The 23,597-nt window shown below is 52.3% G+C and overlaps 1 pseudogene; it reads left to right on the forward strand.

The window, feature by feature from the left end:
- Positions 1-23,597, forward strand: part of LOC141271473 (uncharacterized) — a 64,108-nt pseudogene that overhangs the window by 27,515 nt on the left and 12,996 nt on the right.

Raw genomic sequence — 23,597 nt, forward strand, 5'->3', positions numbered from 1 at the left:
TTCGAGAGGAAACACAGCCAGCAGGGGGGGGTGCTTCGTCCATCTGTAACTGACCATTTGTCCCATAGCACTAGTTTCTTTGTCTGTCACAAGCATGGAGGCATAAGATATAGAAACATGAATAGTACACGCATGTTGTGTGGAATGGGCCAATAAAAAAATATCACGGCGTCCCGGAGCCATTGCGCACACAAGCCTCCGCGGTAGACGTTGGTACGTGCTCTGGAAGCCAAGATATAGCGCTGAGCCACTCCTGAGGACCGTATGGTATCATAATTGATATCAAAAGGTCGGTTACGGTGGCCCGAATCCATGGGAACCCCTGGGGGTATCCTGAGACCATCCCAGAAGAAGTTATTGGGTTCCTTAGAATTTGGGCTTCTGATCGAAGTTAGACCTGAGGGTGGAGACTGAGCCAGCTGACCTCACCAGCAGTGGGCGGGACGGGGCAGGTAAGATAGCAGGACAGATAAGAGATAAGTCAGTCTTGACCCAAGAGTGGTGTGCTGAACATCTGAGCACCAGCTGAGGCCACCAAGGGGAGGAGCAGTTTGACCATGCGGTGGTAGGCCTCAGCCTGTAACAAAGAACCGTGCCTGAGACCGCAGAATCCTCTCCCTGCGTCACAAGAAAATCAAGAAACCGGTAACTGATATGCTGTGGTGATTCTGTGTGTTGTATTCCATTGTTGTATAGTTTAGCCTGACCTTATACCTGTGTATATTTAGTTGTATATCGTGTATCTAGTGTATTATTATAATCAATTACCTCAAGTAATTGTGGGCCTGCCTTTTATTCTGCATAACGAACGCACGTCCGTGTGAGCTCGGCTCAAGCCAAAAACGCTACCCAGGGTTGGTTCCTGACCCGATATAGGCCCATTCACGGACTGGGCGTATATCTAAAATAGGGACTGGTGGCAGCATACCAACTGGGGATTGGGGAAGGCTGGTAGTGACGGTCGGAGGTTCAGATATATATATTCCTGGCGCGGCCAAGGAAGATATATATACCGCCCTCACTACAGAGGGCCCCGATACCCAGTAGGTTACAGGACAGTCTCTCTGGCGACCGCTTATCCTAGGTGCAGTTCCTTGACTGACCTGAGGCTAAGAGGGCGCTAGCGAGTTGTGCTGTGTAGTGACGTTACGGTTTAGTGACGTTGAAGGGATAACACTCTACCGTGTTCCCTGCGCTGGTTGCAGCTACCTGGCACTACTTTCTCTAGGTGCAGTACCTTGACTGACCTGAGAGGTAAAGGGGTGCCAGAGAGCTGCACCCACCGGCCGGCTTTCATCACAACAAGAATTCTGTTTGGTCCCCCTAAAGTATTAAGAAGTAGTTCAGGCACCAAGAATAATGAGCTTCACATGTGTGGATTAAAGATCTTTTTTGCCAGCCTTTTCTGACTATTTAAGACCCTCCCCAGACTTGTGAACAGCACTCAGACATGGTCAACATGGGAAAGACAAAGGAGCATTCCAAGGCCATCAGAGACAAGATCGTGGAGGGTCACAAGGCTGGCAAGGGGTACAAAACCCTTTCCAAGGAGTTGGGCCTACCAGTCTCCACTGTTGGGAGCATCATCCGTAAGTGGAAGGCTTATGGAACTACTGTTAGCCTTCCACGGCCAGGACAGCCTTTGAAAGTGTCCTCCCGTGCCGAGGCCAGGCTTGTCCGAAGAGTCAAGGCTAACCCAAGGACAACAAGGAAGGAGCTCCGGGAAGATCTCATGGCAGTGGGGACATTGGTTTCAGTCAATACCATAAGTAACGTACTCCACCGCAATGGTCTCCGTTCCAGACGAGCCCGTAAGGTACCTTCACTTTCAAAGCGTCATGTCAAGGCTCGTCTACAGTTTGCTCATGATCACTTGGAGGACTCTGAGACAGACTGGTTCAAGGTTCTATGGTCTGATGAGACCAAGATCGAGATCTTTGGTGCCAACCACACACGTGACGTTTGGAGACTGGATGGCACTGCATACGACCCCAAGAATACCATCCCTACAGTCAAGCATGGTGGTGGCAGCATCATGCTGTGGGGCTGTTTCTCTGCCAAGGGGCCTGGCCATCCGGTCCGCATCCATGGGAAGATGGATAGCACGGCCTACCTGAAGATTTTGGCCAAGAACCTCCGCTCCTCCATCAAGGATCTTAAGATGGGTCGTAATTTCATCTTCCAACAAGACAACGACCCAAAGCACACAGCCAAGAAAACCAAGGCCTGGTTCAAGAGGGAAAAAGTCAAGGTGTTGGAGTGGCCTAGTCAGTCTCCTGACCTTAACCCAATTGAAAACTTGTGGAAGGAGCTCAAGAATAAAGTCCACATGAGACACCCAAAGAACCTAGATAACTTGGAGAAGATCTGCATGGAGGAGTGGGCCAAGATAACTCCACAGACCTGTGCCGGCCTGATCAGGTCTTATAAAAGACGATTATTAGCTGTAATTGCAAACAAGGGTTATTCCACAAAATATTAAACATAGGGGTTGAATAATAATTGACCCACACTTTTATGTTTAAAATTTAATAAAATTCAACTGAGCAACATAACTTTTTGGTTTGTAAGATTTATGCTTCTGTTCATAAAACCTACTCTCGTTTGCAGTTTGAAGGCTCTAACTTATTTGCATCTTATCAAACCAGCTAAATCTGCAGGGGGTTGAATACTACTTGTAGGCACTGTATATGTCCCATAGTTTTAAACTGGAAAAAAATTTGATTGAATAAAATTTAAGGTCCTCGAAGGTTTAAGTAGGTCATAAATTCATATGAATACTTGCTCATACAATTTCACATGCCAAAAGATGAAGAAGAACAGAATCAAAAATATGACATTAAGTGGAGCACTTACAGGTATTCAAGGTGAAAGAGACCAGCAAAGGCATCGTCTCGAATGACAGTAAATGAGTTAGAATTCAGCAAGCTGCAAATGAAGACAGCAGGTTATAAGCGAACCAGACTTCATGGTGCTCAGAATTAGTCAAGCAGAATTTATTGACTGCTCTTGCAAAGCACTGAGACTCCCGCTGTGTATAGATGGCGCCATGGAGCCTCCCGCTGTGTATAGATGGTGCCGTGCGGCCTCCCGCTGTGTATAGATGGCGCCGTGCGGCCTCCCGCTGTGTATAGATGGCTACGTGCGGCTTCCTGCTGAGTATACGTGTATAGATGGCTACGTGCGGCCTCCTGCTGAGTATAGATGCCGCACGGCGCTCCCCCCAGAGACAGCAGGAGGCCGCACAGCGCCATCTATACTCAGCGGGAGACCGCACGTAGCCATCTATACACAGCAGGAGGCCGCACGGCGCCCCCCCCAGAGACAGCAGGAGGCCGCACAGCGCCATCTATACTCAGCGGGAGGCCGCACATAGCCATCTATACACAGCGGGAGGCCGCACGGCACCCCCCCCCAGAGACAGCAGGAGGCCGCACAGCGCAATCTATACTCAGCGGGAGGCCGCACGTAGCCATCTATACACAGCGGGAGGCCGCACGGTGCCCCCCCCAGAGACAGCAGGAGGCCGCACAGCGCAATCTATACTCAGCGGGAGGCCGCACGTAGCCATCTATACACAGCGGGAGGCCGCACGGCGCCCCCCCCAGAGACAGCAGGAGGCCGCACAGCGCCATCTATACTCAGCGGGAGGCCGCACGTAGCCATCTATACACAGCGGGGAGCCACACGGCGCCATCTCTACACAGCAGGGGGCCGCACGGCGCCATCAATACACGGCGGGGGGCCGCACGGCGCCATCTATACATAGCAGGGGGCCGCACATAGCCATCTATACACAGCGGGGGGCCACACGTAGCCATCTATACACAGCGGGGGGCTGCACGTAGCCATCTGTACACAGCGGGGGGGCGCACGGCGCCCCCCCAGATACAGCAGGAGGCCGCACGGCACCAACTATACTCAGCAGGAGGCCGCACGCAGTCACGCACACACACAAACATATACAGACATATACATACACGCATAAACACATTTGAAACACAAATACATATAAACAGACATGACACAATGATATCTGCCCACACACACACACATACAAACAGACATCACACACAAACAGACATCACACAATGACATCTGCCTACACACACACACAAACAGACATCACACAATGACATCTGTCCACACACACACACAAACAGACATCACACAATGACATCTGCCCACACACACACACACACATACAAACAGACATCACACAATGACATCTGCCCACACACACACACAAACAGACATCACACAATGACATCTGCCCCCACACACACAGACATCACACAATGACATCTGCCCCCCCCCACACACACACAAACAGACATCACACAATGACATCTGCCCACACACACACACAAACAGACATCACACAATGACATCTGCCTACACACACACACAGATATCACACAAACAGACATCACACAATGACATCTGCCCACACACACACACATCACACAATGACATCTGCCCACACACACAAACAGACATCACACAATGACATCTGCCCACACACACAGACATCACACAATGACATCTACCCCCCCACACACACAAACAGACATCACACAATGACATCTGCCTACACACACATATACACATCACACAATGACATCTGCCCACACACACACACATCACACAATGACATCTGCCCACACACACACACACAGACATACACACACAAACAGACATCACACAATGACATCTGCCCACACACACACATATATACACACACACACACACACACACACACTCACCATCCCCCGGCTCGGCTCCAGTCCTCCTGGCTCCTGCTCCTCTCCCGTGGTAAGTAGCAGTGCAGGCCGGGCGCGCACTGCGTGACGTCACAGCTAGGAGACACGGCCGCGCACAGGGCCGTGTCTCCTAGCAGTGACGCGGCCGGGCCTGCACAGGGAAGTTAACTGCTGCAGTGCTGGCCCGGCCGATGAAGAAGTAGCGGCTGCTGCTGCTGGGGGAGCCACTGCTACCGGTATGTGCCACGGCGGCCCGCACATATAATGAGGGCGATCCGGCATTATACACCCCGCCTGGAGCCGTGGGCCCTCTGCAGGCTCGGGGCCCCGGGCGGTCGCCCGGATTGCCCTCATTATAATCCGCCTATGCTCCTCTCATCTACACACAGCTTCGTCCTGCAGCACCTCGCTCCTCTCATCTATACACAGCTCCATCCTGCAGCACCTCACTCCTCATCTATACGCAGCTCCATCCTGCAGCTCCTCACTCCTCTGGTCTATGCACAGCTCCGTCCTGCAGCTCTTCACTCCTCCCATTCATACACAGCTCCGTCCTGCAGTCTATTACTCCTCTCATCTATACACAGCTCCATCCTGCAGCTCCTCACTCCTCTCACATATACACAGCTCCATCCTGCAGCTCCTCACTCCTCTCACCTATACACAGCTCCATCCTACAGCTTCTCACTCCTCTCACCTACACACAGCTCCATCATGCAGCTACTCACTCCTCTCATCTATACACAGCTCCATCCTCACTTCTTTTATCTATACACAGCTCCATCCTCACTCCTCCCATCCATACACAGCTCTGTCCTGCAGTCTATTACTCCTATCATCTATATGTGGTGCCCCTGCGGGTTCAGTCGCCACAGAGGTACTGAATCTCACCCAGAGGTGTGGTACCCCACTCTCAGGTAAGGAGGGAGTACTGCCCGGGACACACCAACCTGCATCCAACACTACACCATTCCAGACAAGCAGGCGGGGCAAGATGCACTGGCTTATGCTGAGCCCTGTCCCTGGTTGGAAGTGGGGGGAACAATGTAGTGGGTGTGGGTGGAGGAAGAAGATCAGGGGAGCACTTGAGAAGAAATATAAAAAGGGGAACCATCTTGGAAGAGTGAGTTCAGTCTGAGAGGAGAGAGTGGGAGCAGGAGCTCTGTAGGAGCTCTGCTCAGAGGAGAGGGCCTAGATTAAGAGGCCCAGGAGGACAATCTGGAAGAGGACGGGAGCAGAGGGAAGGCTCCAGAAGTGAGGGGATCCCAGGGGAACGGCGAGTGCGGAAGCCACCCGTGCGCCCGAATCTACAGGAACGTGGAGGGATCAGGCCACAAAGGGGACCGGCCCCTAACTAGTGGAGAACTACAAAGCTCAGCTAGAAACCGGAGGCTATTGTACTTTCAGGTTGCAGCTGCTCACAACTGAAACTACATTGCTAAAAAGGTAGCCACATAGGATTCAGGGGACTGCACGTTGCCCGCCAAAATCCAAGGTTACCGGCTTGGGACACTGGTTGCGAGGCGCAGGGCAGGAGGGTGAGAGCCAGTGCAGGAAGACGACCGAGGAAGGCACACAGAATGGGGTCCTGTTAGGTATTCCTGAAACACCTGGGAGATTGCTGAACCCCTGCCTTGGTAAACACAGGACGGCGTGGGAGGTTACCCTGTCACTGGGAACCTGGAGTCTGACAACTTTGAGTAAACCTGAAGACTGCAACCCACTGTGTCCTAGAATTATTGCTGCGCCATCACCAGCCCTGCACTATACCGCACAGCAACATCTACCTCATAGCATCACTACATCCTGCCCGGGAGCTTAGTTCTGCCTGTGGAGAGCTGAACCAACTCAGCTGCGTCACCACCAGCTCCAAGGGATCTGCACCGCAACGGCAGCCCCCTATAGCCGCATACCACAGGTGGCATCACGAACATTATACTGTATATAAAAACTTTATTCCTTTTATTTTATTACCCTTTTATTGACCACCCTGGGTCACGGACCGGGTCACTGCCACTGTGACATCCCCCAGCATCGACCGGCCCGGCTACCAAGTACCCCACGGCCCAGCTCCGTCCTGCAGCTCCTCACTCCTCTCATCTATACATAGCTCCATCCTGCAGCTCCTCACTCCTCTCATCCATACATAGCTCCGTCCTCACTCCTCTCATCTATACACAGCTCCATCCTGCAGCTCCTCACTCCTCTCATCTATACACAGCTCCATCCTGCAGCTCCTCCCTCCTGTCTATACACAGCTCCGTCCTGCAGCTCCTCATTCCTCTCATCTATACACAGCTCCGTCTTGCAGCTCCTCACTCCTCTCATCTATACACAGCTCCGTCTTGCAGCTCCTCACTCCTTTCATCTATACACAGCTCCGTCTTGCAGCTCCTCACTCCTCGCATCTATACACAGCTCCGTCTTGCAGCTCCTCACTCCTCGCATCTATACACAGCTCCGTCTTGCAGCTCCTCACTCCTCGCATCTATACACAGCTCCGTCTTGCAGCTCCTCACACCTCGCATCTATACACAGCTCCATCTTGCAGTCTATTACCTATTACTCCTCTCATCTATACACAGCTCCATCCTGCAGCTCCTCACTCCTCTCATCTATACATAGCTCCATCCTGCAGCTCCTCACTCCTCTCATCTATACAGAGCGCCATCCTGCAGCTCCTCACTCCTCTCATCTATACATAGCTCCATCCTGCAGCTGCTCACTCCTCTCATCTATACAGAGCTCCATCCTGCAGCTCCTCACTCCTCTCATCTATACATAGCTCCATCCTGCAGCTCCTCACTCCTCTCATCTATAAAGAGCGCCATCCTGCAGCTCCTCACTCCTCTCATCTATACATAGCTCCATCCTGCAGCTCCTCACTCCTCTCATCTATACAGAGCGCCATCCTGCAGCTCCTGACTCCTCTCATCTGTACATAGCTCCATCCTGCAGCTCCTCACTCCTCTCATCTATACAGAGCGCCATCCTGCAGCTCCTCACTCCTCTCATCTATACATAGCTCCATCCTGCAGCTGCTCACTCCTCTCATCTATACAGAGCGCCATCCTGCAGCTCCTCACTCCTCTCATCTATACAGAGCGCCATCCTGCAGCTCCTCACTCCTCTCATCTATACATAGCTCCATCCTGCAGCTCCTCACTCCTCTCATCTATACAGAGCGCCATCCTGCAGCTCCTCACTCCTCTCATCTATACAGAGCGCCATCCTGCAGCTCCTCACTCCTCTCATCTATACACAGCGCCATCCTGCAGCTCCTCACTCCTCTCATCTATACACAGCTCCTTCCTGCAGCTCCCCCCCCCTCTCGTCTACACACAGCTCCATCCTGCAGCTCCTCACTCCTCTCATCCATACATAGCTCCGTCCTCACTCCTCTCATCTATACACAGCTCCATCCTGCAGCTCCTCACTCCTCTCATCTATACACAGCTCCATCCTGCAGCTCCTCCCTCCTGTCTATACACAGCTCCGTCCTGCAGCTCCTCATTCCTCTCATCTATACACAGCTCCGTCTTGCAGCTCCTCACTCCTCTCATCTATACACAGCTCCTTCTTGCAGCTCCTCACTCCTCTCATCTATACACAGCTCCGTCTTGCAGCTCCTCACTCCTCGCATCTATACACAGCTCCGTCTTGCAGCTCCTCACTCCTCGCATCTATACACAGCTCCGTCTTGCAGCTCCTCACTCTTCGCATCTATACACAGCTCCGTCTTGCAGCTCCTCACACCTCACATCTATACACAGCTCCATCTTGCAGTCTATTACCTATTACTCCTCTCATCTATACACAGCTCCATCCTGCAGATCCTCACTCCTCTCATCTATACATAGCTCCATCCTGCAGCTGCTCACTCCTCTCATCTATACAGAGCTCCATCCTGCAGCTGCTCACTCCTCTCATCTATACATAGCTCCATCCTGCAGCTCCTCACTCCTCTCATCTATACAGAGCGCCATCCTGCAGCTCCTCACTCCTCTCATCTATACATAGCTCCATCCTGCAGCTCCTCACTCCTCTCATCTATACAGAGCGCCATCCTGCAGCTCCTCACTCCTCTCATCTGTACATAGCTCCATCCTGCAGCTCCTCACTCCTCATCTATACAGAGCGCCATCCTGCAGCTCCTCACTCCTCTCATCTATACATAGCTCCATCCTGCAGCTGCTCACTCCTCTCATCTATACAGAGCGCCATCCTGCAGCTCCTCACTCCTCTCATCTATACAGAGCGCCATCCTGCAGCTCCTCACTCCTCTCATCTATACAGAGCGCCATCCTGCAGCTCCTCACTCCTCTCATCTATACATAGCTCCATCCTGCAGCTCCTCACTCCTCTCATCTATACAGAGCGCCATCCTGCAGCTCCTCACTCCTCTCATCTATACATAGCGCCATCCTGCAGCTCCTCACTCCTCTCATCTATACAGAGCGCCATCCTGCAGCTCCTCACTCCTCTCATCTATACAGAGCGCCATCCTGCAGCTCCTCACTCCTCTCATCTATACATAGCTCCATCCTGCAGCTCCTCACTCCTCTCATCTATACAGAGCGCCATCCTGCAGCTCCTCACTCCTCTCATCTGTACATAGCTCCATCCTGCAGCTCCTCACTCCTCTCATCTATACAGAGCGCCATCCTGCAGCTCCTCACTCCTCTCATCTATACATAGCTCCATCCTGCAGCTGATCACTCCTCTCATCTATACAGAGCGCCATCCTGCAGCTCCTCACTCCTCTCATCTATACAGAGCGCCATCCTGCAGCTCCTCACTCCTCTCATCTATACATAGCTCCATCCTGCAGCTCCTCACTCCTCTCATCTATACAGAGCGCCATCCTGCAGCTCCTCACTCCTCTCATCTATACAGAGCGCCATCCTGCAGCTCCTCACTCCTCTCATCTATACATAGCTCCATCCTGCAGCTCCTCACTCCTCATCTATACAGAGCGCCATCCTGCAGCTCCTCACTCCTCTCATCTATACACAGCTCCTTCCTGCAGCTCCTCCCCCCTCTCGTCTACACACAGCTCCATCCTGCAGCTCCTCACTCCTCTCATCCATACATAGCTCCGTCCTCACTCCTCTCATCTATACACAGCTCCATCCTGCAGCTCCTCACTCCTCTCATCTATACACAGCTCCATCCTGCAGCTCCTCCCTCCTGTCTATACACAGCTCCGTCCTGCAGCTCCTCATTCCTCTCATCTATACACAGCTCCGTCTTGCAGCTCCTCACTCCTCTCATCTATACACAGCTCCTTCTTGCAGCTCCTCACTCCTCTCATCTATACACAGCTCCGTCTTGCAGCTCCTCACTCCTCGCATCTATACACAGCTCCGTCTTGCAGCTCCTCACTCCTCGCATCTATACACAGCTCCGTCTTGCAGCTCCTCACTCTTCGCATCTATACACAGCTCCGTCTTGCAGCTCCTCACACCTCGCATCTATACACAGCTCCATCTTGCAGTCTATTACCTATTACTCCTCTCATCTATACACAGCTCCATCCTGCAGCTCCTCACTCCTCTCATCTATACATAGCTCCATCCTGCAGCTCCTCACTCCTCTCATCTATACAGAGCGCCATCCTGCAGCTCCTCACTCCTCTCATCTATACATAGCTCCATCCTGCAGCTGCTCACTCCTCTCATCTATACAGAGCTCCATCCTGCAGCTCCTCACTCCTCTCATCTATACATAGCTCCATCCTGCAGCTCCTCACTCCTCTCATCTATACAGAGCGCCATCCTGCAGCTCCTCACTCCTCTCATCTATACATAGCTCCATCCTGCAGCTCCTCACTCCTCTCATCTATACAGAGCGCCATCCTGCAGCTCCTCACTCCTCTCATCTATACATAGCTCCATCCTGCAGCTCCTCACTCCTCTCATCTATACAGAGCGCCATCCTGCAGCTCCTCACTCCTCTCATGTATACATAGCTCCATCCTGCAGCTCCTCACTCCTCTCATCTATACAGAGCTCCATCCTGCAGCTGCTCACTCCTCTCATCTATACATAGCTCCATCCTGCAGCTCCTCACTCCTCTCATCTATACAGAGCGCCATCCTGCAGCTCCTCACTCCTCTCATCTATACATAGCTCCATCCTGCAGCTGCTCACTCCTCTCATCTATACAGAGCGCCATCCTGCAGCTCCTCACTCCTCTCATCTATACAGAGCGCCATCCTGCAGCTCCTCACTCCTTTCATCTATACAGAGCGCCATCCTGCAGCTCCTCACTCCTCTCATCTATACATAGCTCCATCCTGCAGCTCCTCACTCCTCTCATCTATACATAGCTCCATCCTGCAGCTCCTCACTCCTCTCATCCATACATAGCTCCATCCTGCAGCTCCTCACTCCTCTCATCTATACAGAGCTCCATCCTGCAGCTCCTCACTCCTCTCATCTATACATAGCTCCATCCTGCAGCTCCTCACTCCTCTCATCTATACAGAGCGCCATCCTGCAGCTCCTCTCATCTATACAGAGCGCCATCCTGCAGCTCCTCACTCCTCTCATCTATACAGAGCTCCATCCTGCAGCTCCTCACTCCTCTCATCTATACAGAGCGCCATCCTGCAGCTCCTCACTCCTCTCATCTATACAGAGCGCCATCCTGCAGCTCCTCACATCTATACATAGCTCCATCCTGCAGCTGCTCACTCCTCTCATCTATACAGAGCGCCATCCTGCAGCTCCTCACTCCTCTCATCTATACACAGCTCCTTCCTGCAGCTCCTCCCCCCTCTCATCTATACATAGCTCCATCCTGCAGCTGCTCACTCCTCTCATCTATACAGAGCGCCATCCTGCAGCTCCTCACTCCTCTCATCTATACAGAGCGCCATCCTGCAGCTCCTCACTCCTCTCATCTATACATAGCTCCATCCTGCAGCTGCTCACTCCTCTCATCTATACAGAGCTCCATCCTGCAGCTCCTCACTCCTCTCATCTATACATAGCTCCATCCTGCAGCTCCTCACTCCTCTCATCTATACACAGCTCCATCCTGCAGCTCCTCACTCCTCTCATCTATACAGAGCGCCATCCTGCAGCTCCTCACTCTTCTCATCTATACACAGCTCCTTCCTGCAGCTCCTCACTCCTCTCATCTATACACAGCTCCATCCTGCAGCTCCTCACTCCTCTCATCTATACAGAGCGCCATCCTGCAGCTCCTCACTCCTCTCATCTATACACAGCTCCTTCCTGCAGCTCCTCCCCCCTCTTGTCTACACACAGCTCCTCACTCCTCTTAGTTACCAGCACACACACTGCTGCTTCCTGGTGTGGGCTTTGAGCTGTGGGTGCTCAGCCACTTCCTGTGATGTAATTTCCTCACAGAGGAAGTTGAGTTCTAGACAGGACCATGCATCCAGTGTGCGGCGGCTGTGCAGGAGGAGGTATGTGGCGATTCCCCATTACATTTCCTCACAGAAGGTGACTTAAGGCCACAGTCCCACTATCAGTATTCGGACAGTATTTTTTCTCAGGAGTGGGAGCAAAAACCAGGTGAGGAACAATCAGAGAAAAGGTATAATAGAAACAAGTCACCAATTCTGCATTTATCACCCACTCCTGGTTTTGGCTCCCACTCCTGAGAAAAATACTGACAGGAGGCCGTAGCCTTATACGAGTATCTGTGAGAACAAGACGCCGAGGAGCTGAGGCAGCTGTGTGGATGTATATATTTTTTTTGTTTTTATTTCAATTATTTAGCGCCATTAACTCCACAGCGCTTTACAGACATCATCTCTGTCCCTATTGGGGCTCACAAGCTACATTCCCTATCATTATGTCTTTGGAGCGTGGGAGCAAAACTGAAGAAAAGTATTCAGTGTGTATGAGAAGATTGCAATAGAAACAATAGATTTTATTTAGTTGATTAAAAAAAAAAACCACACACCAAAAAATCCCGTGTATTAAAATAACTTGCTGTCTTATTAGAAGACAATAAAGGCTCCCAAAGTGATATGATGGCCTCGACAAGCCCTGATATGCCACTAATTAAATCCTGCCTAGCGTGGAGGTTGGCACCCCCACTAAGCGACGGCTGTCCCTGTCAGGTGATCTAAACAGGGTAATAAGGCGACTGCCTGGTGTAATACAAAGTTGCTCCTATTTCTAATCAAAGTATACAGGAGATATTGATAGACATTTTGACAAAAAGAAAATTGATAGAATTATCTTGTATCATATTAAAAGCTGCCAGCCATCCTGCAGCAGCTTTCATCATGCAGCTCCATTTTTTATGAATCTCTAATACCTGCATCGGCCTCCTGATGAACCAGACACAGTTGGGGAAACGCGTTGAGGCGCTAATAGGATACAAGATAAAAAACCAAGCAATGTGAACTGAGGTCTAAGATGGTACACATGCAAGAAATAAGAGCTGGTCAGTATATATGTAGCTTACCACGGGCTTAGGTGGTCTGATTTTGGGATCCGGTTCTATTTGTCTACCCTTTTATATGCATTACTTCAACTCTGATATACAGTAAGGTTTTTAATATAGACAGTGTAGGACCGTCCCAATTAGGGTCACCGGTGGGACGGCTTGTATACTTTTTTTGATCAAAAATAGTTCACTAAGTACCCTTTATTTATTATGCAACTTTGCTTTACATTTATATATAATGATGGTAGGGTATGAGATATATTTTTGTCTTTTGTAGGTTTTGCTTCTTTTTGCTAGTGTGAACATTCTCCTATTTCTTGCATGTCTACCATCTTAGACCTCAGTTCACATTGCTTGGTTTTTTGTCTTGTTTGCATTCTGTGCAATTTAAGGGTGTGGCATCCCCTTTGTTGAGCTGATTAGTATATATGTAGCTTACCACGGGCCTAGGTGGTCTGGAGTTGGGACCCGGTCCTATTTGTCTACCCTTTTATATGCATTACTTCAACTCTGATATACAGTAAGGTTTTTAATATAGACAGTGTAGGACCGTCCCAATTAGGGTCACCGGTGGGACGGCTTGTATACTTTTTTTGATCAAAAATAGTTCACTAAGTACCCTATATTTCATATGCAACTTTGCTTTACATTTATATATAATGATGGTAGGGTATGTGATATATTTTTTGTCTTTTGTTGGTTTTGTATCTTTTTGCTAGTGTAAACATGCTCTTATTTCTTGCATGTGTACCATCTTAGACCTCAGTTCACATTGCTTGGTTTTTTGTCTTGTTTGCATTCTGTGCAATTTAAGGGTGTGGCATCCCCTTTGTTGAGCTGATTAGTATATATGTAGCTTACCACGGGCCTAGGTGGTCTGGAGTTGGGACCCGGTCCTATTTGTCTACCCTTTTATATGCATTACTTCAACTCTGATATACAGTAAGGTTTTTAATATAGACAGTGTAGGACCGTCCCAGTTAGGGTCACCGGTGGGACGGCTTGTATACTTTTTTTGATCAAAAATAGTTCACTAAGTACCCTATATTTCATATGCAACTTTGCTTTACATTTATATATAATGATGGTAGGGTATGTGATATATTTTTTGTCTTTTGTAGGTTTTGTATCTTTTTGCTAGTGTGAACATTCTCCTATTTCTTGCATGTGTACCATCTTAGACCTCAGTTCACATTGCTTGGTTTTTTATCTTGTATCCTATTAGCGCCTCAACGCGTTTCCCCAACTGTGTCTGGTTCATCAGGAGGCCGATGCAGGTATTAGAGATTCATAAAAAATGGAGCTGCATGATGAAAGCTGCTGCAGGATGGCTGGCAGCTTTTAATATGATACAAGATAATTCTATCAATTTTCTTTTTGTCAAAATGTCTATCAATATCTCCTGTATACTTTGATTAGAAATAGGAGCAACTTTGTATTACACCAGGCAGTCGCCTTATTACCCTGTTTAGATCACCTGACAGGGATTAACAGGGAGAGACAGGGACAGCCGTCGCTGAGTGGGGGCGCCAAATACGCAATTTTAGGGTGCCAACCTCCACGTTAGGCAGGATTTATTTAGTGGCATATCAGGGCTTGTCGAGGCCATCATATCACTTTGGGAGCCTTTATTGTCTTCTAATAAGACAGCAAGTTATTTTAATACACAGGATTTTTTGGTGTGTGTGTTTTTTTTTTTTTTTTTTTTTTAATCAACTAAATAAAATCTATTGTTTTAGAGGGAACACATGAGCGTGGGAGCAAATCCACAAAACTTGGGGAGAGCATACAGACTTCTTGCAGACGTCGTCCTTGGATGGATTTGAACGCAGGACCCCAGTGCTGCAAGGCTGCAGTGCTAACCACAGAGCCACCGTGCTGCCTTATGTTTTCAGACTCCTACAGACAGCATGCACACGTCCTGCCTTTATTACAGCCTGATAGCTTCCTGGGACTTGTAGTACTCCACAATGTGAACCATTGTCTACATATTACAATAACATTTATATTGGCGAGCTGCAGCTTTTCTCCTCAAGTTTTTTCAGAATTTGTATGATGTTATAGCAACATACAATCTGCTCCTGCTGCTGCCACGTCAGCTATTCATCCATCCTAAAATTCACTTACTGTCCTCATTTATCAATCTGCATTTATTAATTTATTGGTGGGAAAAAAAGCCATTCTCCCATTGCATTTTACTGTAGCTGCGCGATCATACATGAACTCTATTCATTGTCTACGGCAGTGGTCCCCAACCTTTTTTGCACCAGGGACCGGCTTGAAGCAAGATCATTTTTCCATGGCCCAGCAAGGAGGGGGTGGGGTGGGCGGGGCTTTGGTCATATGGGGGCGGGGTAATGGAGGGATTTGGAGTTTAGTGCATACTTATCATATAGTGTAGACCAGGTCCCCGCGAGGAGCTATGCCAGGAGCCCCACATAATGTGCTGTGCCAGGAGCCGCATCACTGAGGCCCCATCACGCCCTGCAGCAGGACAGGGCAGCTGTCCTGACAGCTGCTGTTCAGCTGCATTTACTTCATCCCAGGGGCGGACACAGACTGTAGTGGGCCCCTGTGCAAGAAATTTTTGGGGGCCCCCCCCGCCCTTCATAAGGCAACAAAGTTATGTAAACATAACCCCCCCATGTGCATCTCTCACCCCCCTCCGTGCATCTCTCACCCCCCTCCGTGCATCTCTCACCCCCCTCCGTGCATCTCTCACCCCCCTCCGTGCATCTCTCACCCCCCTCCGTGCATCTCTCACCCCCCTCCGTGCATCTCTCACCCCCCTCCGTGCATCTCTCACCCCCCTCCGTGCATCTCTCACCCCCCTCCGTGCATCTCTCACCCCCCTCCGTGCATCTCTCACCCCCCTCCGTGCATCTCTCACCCCCCTCCGTGCATCTCTCACCCCCCTCCGTGCATCTCTCACCCCCCTCCGTGCATCTCTCACCCCCCTCCGTGCATCTCTCACCCCCCTCCGTGCATCTCTCACCCCCCTCCGTGCATCTCTCACCCCCCTCCGTGCATCTCTCACCCCCCTCCGTGCATCTCTCACCCCCCTCCGTGCATCTCTCACCCCCCTCCGTGCATCTCTCACCCCCCTCCGTGCATCTCTCACCCCCCTCCGTGCATCTCTCACCCCCCTCCGTGCATCTCTCACCCCCCTCCGTGCATCTCTCACCCCCCTCCGTGCATCTCTCACCCCCCTCCGTGCATCTCTCACCCCCCTCCGTGCATCTCTCACCCCCCTCCGTGCATCTCTCACCCCCCTCCGTGCATCTCTCACCCCCCTCCGTGCATCTCTCACCCCCCTCCGTGCATCTCTCACCCCCCTCCGTGCATCTCTCACCCCCCTCCGTGCATCTCTCACCCCCCTCCGTGCATCTCTCACCCCCCTCCGTGCATCTCTCACCCCCCTCCGTGCATCTCTCACCCCCCTCCGTGCATCTCTCACCCCCCTCCGTGCATCTCTCACCCCCCTCCGTGCATCTCTCACCCCCCTCCGTGCATCTCTCACCCCCCTCCGTGCATCTCTCACCCCCCTCCGTGCATCTCTCACCCCCCTCCGTGCATCTCTCACCCCCCTCCGTGCATCTCTCACCCCCCTCCGTGCATCTCTCACCCCCCTCCGTGCATCTCTCACCCCCCTCCGTGCATCTCTCACCCCCCTCCGTGCATCTCTCACCCCCCTCCGTGCATCTCTCACCCCCCTCCGTGCATCTCTCACCCCCCTCCGTGCATCTCTCACCCCCCTCCGTGCATCTCTCACCCCCCTCCGTGCATCTCTCACCCCCCTCCGTGCATCTCTCACCCCCCTCCGTGCATCTCTCACCCCCCTCCGTGCATCTCTCACCCCCCTCCGTGCATCTCTCACCCCCCTCCGTGCATCTCTCACCCCCCTCCGTGCATCTCTCACCCCCCTCCGTGCATCTCTCACCCCCCTCCGTGCATCTCTCACCCCCCTCCGTGCATCTCTCACCCCCCTCCGTGCATCTCTCACCCCCCTCCGTGCATCTCTCACCCCCCTCCGTGCATCTCTCACCCCCCTCCGTGCATCTCTCACCCCCCTCCGTGCATCTCTCACCCCCCTCCGTGCATCTCTCACCCCCCTCCGTGCATCTCTCACCCCCCTCCGTGCATCTCTCACCCCCCTCCGTGCATCTCTCACCCCCCTCCGTGCATCTCTCACCCCCCTCCGTGCATCTCTCACCCCCCTCCGTGCATCTCTCACCCCCCTCCGTGCATCTCTCACCCCCCTCCGTGCATCTCTCACCCCCCTCCGTGCATCTCTCACCCCCCTCCGTGCATCTCTCACCCCCCTCCGTGCATCTCTCACCCCCCTCCGTGCATCTCTCACCCCCCTCCGTGCATCTCTCACCCCCCTCCGTGCATCTCTCACCCCCCTCCGTGCATCTCTCACCCCCCTCCGTGCATCTCTCACCCCCCTCCGTGCATCTCTCACCCCCCTCCGTGCATCTCTCACCCCCCTCCGTGCATCTCTCACCCCCCTCCGTGCATCTCTCACCCCCCTCCGTGCATCTCTCACCCCCCTCCGTGCATCTCTCACCCCCCTCCGTGCATCTCTCACCCCCCTCCGTGCATCTCTCACCCCCCTCCGTGCATCTCTCACCCCCCTCCGTGCATCTCTCACCCCCCTCCGTGCATCTCTCACCCCCCTCCGTGCATCTCTCACCCCCCTCCGTGCATCTCTCACCCCCCTCCGTGCATCTCTCACCCCCCTCCGTGCATCTCTCACCCCCCTCCGTGCATCTCTCACCCCCCTCCGTGCATCTCTCACCCCCCTCCGTGCATCTCTCACCCCCCTCCGTGCATCTCTCACCCCCCTCCGTGCATCTCTCACCCCCCTCCGTGCATCTCTCACCCCCCTCCGTGCATCTCTCACCCCCCTCCGTGCATCTCTCACCCCCCTCCGTGCATCTCTCACCCCCCTCCGTGCATCTCTCACCCCCCTCCGTGCATCTCTCACCCCCCTCCGTGCATCTCTCATCCCCCTCCGTGCATCTCTCATCCCCCTCCGTGCATCTCTCATCCCCCTCCGTGCATCTCTCATCCCCCTCCGTGCATCTCTCATCCCCCTCCGTGCATCTCTCATCCCCCTCCGTGCATCTCTCATCCCCCTCCGTGCATCTCTCATCCCCCTCCGTGCATCTCTCATCCCCCTCCGTGCATCTCTCATCCCCCTCCGTGCATCTCTCATCCCCCTCCGTGCATCTCTCATCCCCCTCCGTGCATCTCTCATCCCCCTCCGTGCATCTCTCATCCCCCTCCGTGCATCTCTCATCCCCCTCCGTGCATCTCTCATCCCCCTCCGTGCATCTCTCATCCCCCTCCGTGCATCTCTCATCCCCCTCCGTGCATCTCTCATCCCCCTCCGTGCATCTCTCATCCCCCTCCGTGCATCTCTCATCCCCCTCCGTGCATCTCTCATCCCCCTCCGTGCATCTCTCATCCCCCTCCGTGCATCTCTCATCCCCCTCCGTGCATCTCTCATCCCCCTCCGTGCATCTCTCATCCCCCTCCGTGCATCTCTCATCCCCCTCCGTGCATCTCTCATCCCCCTCCGTGCATCTCTCATCCCCCTCCGTGCATCTCTCATCCCCCTCCGTGCATCTCTCATCCCCCTCCGTGCATCTCTCATCCCCCTCCGTGCATCTCTCATCCCCCTCCGTGCATCTCTCATCCCCCTCCGTGCATCTCTCATCCCCCTCCGTGCATCTCTCATCCCCCTCCGTGCATCTCTCATCCCCCTCCGTGCATCTCTCATCCCCCTCCGTGCATCTCTCATCCCCCTCCGTGCATCTCTCATCCCCCTCCGTGCATCTCTCATCCCCCTCCGTGCATCTCTCATCCCCCTCCGTGCATCTCTCATCCCCCTCCGTGCATCTCTCATCCCCCTCCGTGCATCTCTCATCCCCCTCCGTGCATCTCTCATCCCCCTCCGTGCATCTCTCATCCCCCTCCGTGCATCTCTCATCCCCCTCCGTGCATCTCTCATCCCCCTCCGTGCATCTCTCATCCCCCTCCGTGCATCTCTCATCCCCCCCGTGCATCTCTCATCCCCCCCCGTGCATCTCTCATTCCCCCCCCGTGCATCTCTCATCCCCCCCCGTGCATCTCTCATCCCCCCCCCGTGCATCTCTCATCCCCCCCCCGTGCATCTCTCATCCCCCCCCCGTGCATCTCTCATCCCCCCCCCGTGCATCTCTCATCCCCCCCCCGTGCATCTCTCATCCCCCCCCCGTGCATCTCTCATCCCCCCCCCGTGCATCTCTCATCCCCCCCCGTGCATCTCTCATCCCCCCCCCGTGCATCTCTCATCCCCCCCCCGTGCATCTCTCATCCCCCCCCCGTGCATCTCTCATCCCCCCCCCCGTGCATCTCTCATCCCCCCCCCGTGCATCTCTCATCCCCCCCCCGTGCATCTCTCATCCCCCCCCCGTGCATCTCTCATCCCCCCCCCGTGCATCTCTCATCCCCCCCCGTGCATCTCTCATCCCCCCCCCGTGCATCTCTCATCCCCCCCCCCGTGCATCTCTCATCCCCCCCCCGTGCATCTCTCATCCCCCCCCCCGTGCATCTCTCATCCCCCCCCCCCGTGCATCTCTCATCTCTCCCCTCCCCCCCATGTGCATCTCTCATCTCTCCCCTCCCCCCCATGTGCATCTCTCATCTCTCCCCTCCCCCCCATGTGCATCTCTCATCTCTCCCCTCCCCCCCATGTGCATCTCTCATCTCTCCCCTCCCCCCCATGTGCATCTCTCATCTCTCCCCTCCCCCCCATGTGCATCTCTCATCTCTCCCCTCCCCCCCATGTGCATCTCTCATCTCTCCCCTCCCCCCCATGTGCATCTCTCATCTCTCCCCTCCCCCCCATGTGCATCTCTCATCTCTCCCCTCCCCCCCCATGTGCATCTCTCATCTCTCCCCTCCCCCCCATGTGCATCTCTCATCTCTCCCCTCCCCCCCATGTGCATCTCTCATCTCTCCCCTCCCCCCCATGTGCATCTCCCATTCCCCCCACTCCTAGTTAATTGTATTTAAAAAAAAAATAAAACTTGTTATACTTACCCCCATGCGATCCCTGCAGAATCCTGCCGCTCGTCCAAATCGCTGACACCAGGTTCTCCTGACTTCCGGCCATGTGACGGCGCCGTCACATGACCGGAAGTCAGGGGAATCATGAAGGTGCTGCCGCAGCAGCGCAGCGCTAAGATGTCCCGGACCCGGCGCTTAGCATGCGGCCGGGGGCCCCATGAGGAGAGAGACGCACAAGAGGGGGGCTCCGAGGGGGCTCCTGCCGGGCCCCATACTGGAGTCAGGGCAGTCATGCCCTGATGGCGGCCCTGCTGGAGGCTGGAGGGGCCCCCTCTCCCCGCGGACCGGCTGAAAAACCCCAACGGCCTGGTCCTGGTCCGCGGACCGGCGGTTGGGGACCTCTGGTCTACGGGACTGACAGGGATCGCCAAGAACAGCACTTCGTGAGAAAGTCCCTTAAGGTTGTCTAAAGATTAGCTGTTGTTTTTTTTTATGCAATATTGATAATTGTGACAAAATGGAAGAAGTATAAGGATTCTCCACTACACAGACAACCCCTTCTAAAACCCTATGTTTTCCCCTTGTAAAATAATAACACTTATACTCGCCACCAGTGCTGGTGCTGTTCCAGCAGTGTCAACACTGGTCCTCCTGGGGATCGCTTGACATTTTTATGTCACGCAATCCCTGAGGGCAATCTGCGCTGACTTCACTTTTCTTGCCTTTGGACAAATCACATACATCCAGAAAAAATGGCAGCTGCTGCTCTCTCACTTCCTCCAGATGTATGTGATTCATCTCTATTTTCTGATTAAGAATGTGAGACACGTTTCCCGCTTTCAACACCTTCCCATGAGGCTCAGCTTCCAATATTGGTAACATTTAGGGTAGGTGCACATGACCGTAAATTCTCTCATTAACCCCTTCAGGACCCAGACTATTTTGACCCTAAAGACCTTGGCATTTTTGTCAATTCTGACCAGTGTCCCTTTACAAAGTAAAAACTCTGGAACACTTCAACGGATCCTAGCAATTCTGAGAATGTTTTTTCGTGACATATTGGGCTTCATGTTAGTATTAAATATAGGTCGATAATATTTGCGTTTATTTGTGAAAAAATCAAAAATATGGGAAAAATTTTGAAACTTTCGCAATTTTCAAATTTTTAATTTTTATTCTAAACCAGAGAGTGATGTGACTCAAAATAGTTAATAAATAACATTTCCCACATGTCTACTTTACATCAGCACAATTTTGGAAAAAAAAAAAATTTTGGTTGGAAGTTTGAAGGGTTCAAAGTTCATCAGCAATTTATCTTTTTTCTAGCAAAATTTACAAAACCATTTTTTTTAGTGACCACATCACATTTGAAGTCCCTTTGAGGGGTGTACATGACTGAAAACACCCAAAAGTGACACCATTCCAAAAACTGCACCCCTCAAGCTACTCAAAACTACATTCAAGAAGATTATTAACCCTTCAGGTGCATCACAGGAACTAAAGCAACATGGAAGAAAAAAATGAACATTTTAATTTTTCTAACAAAAATTTTCTTTTAGCCTAAATTTTTTAATTTTCACATGGGTAACATGATAAAATGCATCCTAAAATTTGTTGGTCAATTTCTCCTGAGTACACTGATACCTCATATGTGGTCATAAACCACTGTTTGGGCACACGGCAGGGCTCAGAAGGGAAGGAGCGCCATTTTACTTTTTGAATGGAAAATTAGCTCCAAAAGTCAAATTGCGCTCCTTCTCTTCTGAGCCCTGCCATGCGCCCAAACAGTGGTTTATGACTACATATGAGGTATCAGTGTACTCAGGAGAAATTGACCAACAAATTTTAGGATGCATTTTATTCTGTTACCCATGTGAAAATTAAAAAATTTAGGCTAAAAGAAAATTTTTGTGAAAAATAAAGTACTTTTTTGTTTTCACAGATCAATTTGTGAAGCACCTGGGGGTTCCAAGTGCTCACTATGCATCTAGATAGGTGCCTTGGGGGGTCTAGTTTCCAAAATGGGGGTCACTTGTGGGGGAGCTCCACTGTTTAGGCACATTACAGGCTCTCCAAACGCAACATGGTGTCCGCTAACAATTTGAGCCGATTTTCCATTCAGTTTGTTAGCGGACACTATGTTGCGTTTGGAGAGCCCCTGTGTGCCCAAACATTGGATCTCCCCCACAAGTGACCCCATTTTGGAAACTAGACCCCCCAAGGCACCTATCTAGATGCATAGTGAGCACTTGGAACCCCCAGGTCCTTCAAAAATTAATCCATAAAAATAAGTGTTTTTTTTTCCACTTTTTCATTTTTATGAATCAATTTGTGAAGCACCTGGGGGTTCCAAGTGCTCACTATGCATCTATATAGGTGCCTTGGGGGGTCTACTTTCCAAAATGGGGTCACTTGTTGGGGAGCTCCAATGTTTGGTCACACAGGGACTCTCCAAACGCAACATGGTTCCAATTTGTTAGCGGACACCATTGTGTAGTGTATGTCAGGTTGGTGTGCGGTGTGGTATATTGTAGTGTATACACCACACACACACACACACACACACACACACACACACACACACACACACACACACACACACACACACACACACACACACACACACACACACACACACACAACCTCACATACACTACAACACACACACCAACCTGACATAGCCTCCTCAGCTGAGTACGCCCTAGACTGGGATGAGTGGGACGGGCGGGACATTTTGTGTGCTGCGTGCGTGTGTAAAAAAATAAATAAATAAAAAAAATAAAAAATAAAAAAAAATTGAAACTTTATTATAGTGTGTGTGTGTGCTTGGTGTAACCTTCTGCAGTCACGTGTGGGGGCTGTCTGGCGTAGGGGGCGCATGAGGGGGTGGTCAGGTGTAGGAGGGGGCTGAGGAGATGGAGGAGCCAGCAGCAGCAGCAAGGGGGGTGATCACTGGGGCAGGAGCCAGCAGCAGCAGCAAGGGGGGTGATCACTGGGGCAGGAGCCAGCAGCAGCAGCAAGGGGGGTGATCACTGGGGCAGGAGCCGGCAGCAGCAAGGGGGGTGATCACTGGGGCAGGAGCCGGCAGCAGCAAGGGGGGTGATCACTGGGGCAGGAGCCGGCAGCAGCAAGGGGGGTGATCACTGGGGCAGGAGCCGGCAGCAGCAAGGGGGGTGATCACTGGGGCAGGAGCCGGCAGCAGCAAGGGGGGTAGGAGGCCGGCAGCATCAGGGGGGTGATTACTGGGGCAGAAAGGGGAGCAGGAGCCAGCAGCAGGGGGGTGATCACTGGGTTTGCGGGGGGGGGGGTGAACACTGGGGGGAGGGGGTGATTATTGGGAGG

The sequence above is a fragment of the Phyllobates terribilis genome, unplaced genomic scaffold (genome assembly GCF_046119375.1).
Source record: "Phyllobates terribilis strain yellow unplaced genomic scaffold, ASM4611937v1 Scaffold_5__5_contigs__length_657084704, whole genome shotgun sequence".
In the NCBI taxonomy this organism is placed as follows: domain Eukaryota; kingdom Metazoa; phylum Chordata; class Amphibia; order Anura; family Dendrobatidae; genus Phyllobates; species Phyllobates terribilis.